Consider the following 5,584-nt stretch of genomic DNA (forward strand, 5'->3'; position numbering starts at 1 on the left):
TGTGATTTCAGGTAAATTCTGACTGAAATTGAGGGACTTGAGCAAAACTCTGAAAAAGGCTGACAAAAGGACTGCTGATGCTGTTGGATTCTGACCTCCCTGCACTCGAAATGGATTTTCTGGAGCTACAGAACTCTAAATGGCGCGCTCTCAACGGCGTTGGAAAGTAGACATCCAGGGCTTTCCAGCAATATATAATAGTCCATGCTTTATTCGAAGAATGACGACGTAACTTGGCGTTAAACGCCAAGTTCATGCTGCTGTCTGGAGTTAAACGCCAGAAAAACGTCATGATCCGGAGTTGAACGCCCAAAACACGTCATAACTCAAAGTTTGACGCCAAGAAATGCCTCTACACGTGGATTGATCAAGCTCAGCCCAAACATACACCAAGTGGGCCCCGGAAGTGGATTTATGCATCAATTACTTACTCATGTAAACCCTAGGAGCTAGTTTATTATAAATAGGATGATTTACTAATGTATCAATCATCTTTGGTCTCATCTTTGGTCTCAGTTTTGTTTTATTCTTCATCTTAGGAGATCATTGATCACGTTTTAGGGGGCTGGCCATTCGGCCATGCCTGGACCTCTTTCACTTATGTATTTTCAACGGTGGAGTTTCTGCACACCATAGATTAAGGGTGTGGAGCTCTGCTGTACCTCAAGTATCAATGCAATTCTATCTTCTTTTATTCCAATTTCTATCTTATTCTTATTCCAAGATATCCATTCGCACCCAAGAACATGATGAATGTGATGAGCTAATAACTCTCATCATCATTCTCACTGATGAACGCGCGTGATTGACAACCACTTCCGTTCTACATGCAACAAGGCTTGAATGTGTATCTCTTAGATTCCCCAACAGAATCTTCGTGGTATAAGCTAGATAGATGGTGGCATTCATGAGGATCCGGAAAGTCTAAACCTTGTCTATGGTATTCCGAGTAGGATTCTGTGATTGAGTGACTGTGACGAGCTTCAAACCTGTAACCTGCTGGGCGTTAGTGACAGACGCAAAAGAGGGATTCTATTCCAGTAGGGGAGGGAACCAACCGGTGATTGGCCGTACTGTGACAGAGTGCGTGAGCATTAGCTTTCACTGCGAGGATGGGATGTAGCCACTGACAACGGTGATGCCCTACATAAAGCTTGCCATGGAAAGGAGTAAGAAGGATTGAGTAGAAGCAATGGGAGAGCAGGCGTCCGAGAGCTCTACAGCATCTCCATTCCACTTATCTGAAATTCCCACCAATGAATCTGCATAAGTATTTCTATCCCTTTTATTTATCCATTTTATTATTTGAATCTAATTAAGTATCATATTTAATTCGCCTGACTGAGATCTACAAGGTGACCATAGCTTGCTTCATACCAACAATCTCTGTGGATTCGACCCTTACTCACGTAAGGTTATTACTTGGACGACCCAGTACACTTGCTGGTTAGTTGAACGAAGTTGTGAATGCAAGTTAAGAAAATAAACAGTGCCCTAAGGGTATCTTCATTCAAAAGCAAAGAAACATATAATGATGATTACAATTTCGTCCAACAGTTGTCTGCCATCTCTAGTGAGATTCTTGCAGCTTGTACCTCAAAGATCCCTAGCTTCTCCATTACAGAGAGAGGCATGAGGTTTACACTTGACCCTAAGTCACACAGAGCCTTCTTGAAGGTCATGGTGCCTATGGTACAAGGTATGGAAAACTTCCCAGGGTCTTGTCTCTTTTGAGGTAGTTTCTGCCTAGACAAGTCATCCAGTTCTTTGGTGAGCAAAGGAGGTTCATCCTCCCAAGTCTCATTTCCAAATAACTTGTCATTTAGCTTCATGATTGCTCCAAGGTATTTAGCAACTTGCTCTTCAGTGACATACTCATCCTCTTCAGAGGAAGAATACTCATCAGAGCTCATGAAAGGCAGAAGTAAGTCCAATGGAATCTCTATGGTCTCATGTTGAGTCTCAGATTCCCATGGTTCCTCATTGGGGAACTCATTGGAGGCTAGTGCACGCCCATTGAGGTCTTCCTCAGTGGCGTTCACTTCCTCCCCTTCCTCTCCAAATTCGGCCATATTGATGGCTTTGCACTCTCCTTTTGGATTTTCTTCTGTGTTGCTTGGAAGAGTACTTGGAGGGAGTTCAGTAACTTTCTTGGTCAGCTGTCCCACTTGTCCTTCCAAATTCCTAATGGAAGACCTCGTTTCAGTCATGAAACTTTGAGTGGTTTTGATTAGATCAGAGACCATGGTTGCTAAGTCAGAGGGGTTCTGCTTAGAATTCTCTGTCTGTTGCTGAGAAGATGATGGAAAAGGTTTGCCATTGTTAAACCTGTTTCTTCCACCATTATTATTGTTGAAAACTTGTTGAGGTCTCTCTTGATTCTTCCATGAGAAATTTGGGTGATTTCTCCATGAAGAATTATAGGTGTTTCCATAGGGTTCTCCTAGGTAATTCACCTCTTCCATTGAAGGGTTCTCAGGATCATAAGCTTCTTCCTCAGATGAAGCCTCCTTAGTACTGCTTGGTGCATTTTGCATTCCAGACAGACTTTGAGAAATCAAATTGACTTGTTGAGTCAATATCTTGTTCTGAGCCAGTATGGCATTCAGAGCATCAATCTCAAGAACTCCTTTCTTCTGACTTGTCCCATTGTTCACAGGATTCTTTTCAGAAGTGTACATGAATTGGTTATTTGCAACCATTTCAATGAGCTCTTGAGCCTCTATAGGCGTCTTCTTCAGATGAAGAGATCCTCCAGCAGAGCTATCCAAAGACATCTTGGATAGTTCAGAGAGACCATCATAGAAAATACCTATGATGCTCCATTCAGAAAGCATGTCAGAAGGACATCTTCTGATCAATTGTTTGTATCTTTCCCAAGCTTCATAGAGGGATTCTCCATCCTTCTGTCTGAAGGTTTGGACTTCCACTCTAAGCTTACTCAATTTTTGAGGTGGAAAGAACTTTGCCAAGAAGGCATTGACTAGCTTTTCCCATGAGTCCAGGCTTTCTTTAGGTTGAGAGTCCAACCATATCCTAGCTCTGTCTCTTATAGCAAAAGGGAATAGCATCAGTCTATAGACCTCAGGGTCAACCCCATTAGTCTTGACTGTGTCACAGATTTGCAAGAATTCAGCTAAAAACTGATGAGGATCTTCCATTGGAAGTCCATGGAACTTGCAATTCTGTTGCATTAGAGAAACTAACTGAGGCTTAAGCTCAAAGTTGTTTGCTCCAATGGCAGGGATAGAGATGCTTCTCCCATAGAAATTGGGAGTAGGTGCAGTAAAGTCACCCAGCACCTTCCTTGCATTGTTGGCATTGTTGTTGTTTTCGGCTGCCATGGGTTCTTCTTCTTTGAAGAATTCGGTCAGGTCCTCAATAAAGAGTTGTGCCTTAGCTTCTCTTAGCTTTCGCTTCAAGGTCCTTTCAGGTTCAGGGTCAGCTTCAACAGGAATGCCTTTGTCTTTGTTCCTGCTCATATGAAAGAGAAGAGAACAAGAAAATATGGAATCCTCTATGTCACAGTATAGAGATTCCTTGAGGTGTCAGAGGAAGAAAAATGGAAGACAGAGGTAGAAAATTCGAACTTATTAAAGAAGATGAAGTTCGAATTTTGTATTAAGGAATAGTGTTAGTCCATGAACAGAAGGATGTGAGAAGAGGAGAAGTAATTTTCGAAAATTAAGTAAAAAATTTTGAAAACATTTTGAAAAACACTAATTGATTCTCAAAAACTAAGAATAGAAAAAGAATCAAGTGATTTTTGAAAAAGATTTGAAATTAGAAATCAAAAAGATATGATTGAAAACTTATTTTGAAAAATATGTGATTAAAAAGATATGATTGAAAAGTTATGCTTTTAAAAAGATGTGATTGAGAAGATATGATTTGAAAAACATTTTAAAAGATATGATTTGAAAACAATTTAAAAAGATTTGATTTTAAAAATTAATGACTTGCCTAACAAGAAAAGATATGATTCAAACATAAAACCTTCCTCAACAGAAAAGGCAAAAAATGTTCAATCAAATCATTAATTGTTAGTAAGTATCTTTGAAAAAGGAAAGAAATTGATTTTGAAAACATTTGATTGAAAAGATATGATTTGAAAAAGATTTGATTTTGAAAAACTTTGAAAACTTGAAAAAAATTGATTTTGAAAACAAAATCTTCCCCCTTTGCCATCCTGGCGTTAAACGCCCAGAATGGTGCACATTCTGGCGTTTAACGCCCAAAACTATACCCTTTTGGGCGTTAAACGCCCAGCCAGGCACCCTGGCTGGCGTTTAAATGCCAGTCTGTCTTCTTCACTGGGCATTTTTGAATGCCCAGCTTTTTCTGTGTGATTCCTCTGCAGTATGTTCTGAATCTTCAATTCTCTGTATTATTGACTTGAAAAGACACAAATTAAAAATATTTTTGGATTTTTTTTTTTAAAAAAAATGAGGAATAATCAAAATGCAACTAAAATCAAATAACAATGCATGCAAGACACCAAACTTAGCAGTTTGTACACTATTGACACTAACAAAATAAGAATGCATATGAGAAACAACAAAACACTCAAGTCAATAGAATTCAAAGATCAAAACAAGAAAATCATCAAGAACAGCTTGAAGATTAATTAAGACACATGCAAAAATTCGAAAAATGCAAGAAGAACAGAAACATGCAATTGACACCAAACTTAAAATGAGACTCTAGACTCAAACAAGAAATATTTTTGGGTTTTATGATTTTGTAATTTTTTTGGCTTTTTTTTTCGAAAATTAAGTGAAAAGGAAAATAAAGGTATCAAAGTTCTTAATGAGAATTCCAGGAATCATGCAATGTTAGTCTAAAGCTTTAGTCTAAAGGGATTAGACATGGCCGGCTAAGCTTCAGCAGGACATTGCATTCAAGAGCTAAATTGATGATGATCAATCAGCTTTGGTGATGATAAGAACATCACCTTGAAACACTAGAATTCATTCTTAAGAACTCTGAAGAAAAATAATACCTAATCTAAGCAACAAGATGAACCGTCAGTTGTCCATACACAAGAACAATCCCCGGCAACGGCGCCAAAAACTTGGTGCACGAAATTGTGATCACTACAACTTCGCACAACTAACCAGCAAGTGCACTGGGTCGTCCAAGTAATAAACCTTACGCGAGTAAGGGTCGATCCCACGGAGATTGTTGGTATGAAGCAAGCTATGGTCACCTTGTAAATCTCAGTCAGGCAGACTCAAATGGGTATAGTGATGAACGAAAATATCATAAAAGATAAAGATAGGGATACTTATGTATATCATTGGTGTAAGAGCTTCAGACAAGCGTATGAAGATACCTTCCCTTCCGTCTCTCTGCTTTCCTACTGTCTTCATCCAATCCATCTTACTCCTTTCCATGGCAAGCTCGTGTAGGGTTTCACCGTTGTCAATGGCTACCTCCCATCCTCGCAGTGAAAGCTAATGCTCACATACTCTGTCACAGTACGGCCAATCACCGGTTTGGTTCCCTCCCCTACCGGAATAGAATCCCTCTTTTGCGTCTGTCACTAACGCCCAGCAGGTTACAGGTTTGAAGCACGTCACAG

General features: G+C 39.6%; 1 non-coding gene across 1 annotated transcript; it reads left to right on the top strand.

The window, feature by feature from the left end:
- Nucleotides 1-2,831: 2,831 nt before the first annotated feature.
- On the top strand, nt 2,832-2,939 carry LOC130952236 (small nucleolar RNA R71). The gene has a single exon (XR_009074416.1). It is a non-coding gene; the product is annotated as a small nucleolar RNA R71 (small nucleolar RNA).
- Nucleotides 2,940-5,584: the final 2,645 nt, after the last annotated feature.

Source organism: Arachis stenosperma, chromosome 9, assembly GCF_014773155.1.
Source record: "Arachis stenosperma cultivar V10309 chromosome 9, arast.V10309.gnm1.PFL2, whole genome shotgun sequence".
NCBI lineage: Eukaryota > Viridiplantae > Streptophyta > Magnoliopsida > Fabales > Fabaceae > Arachis > Arachis stenosperma.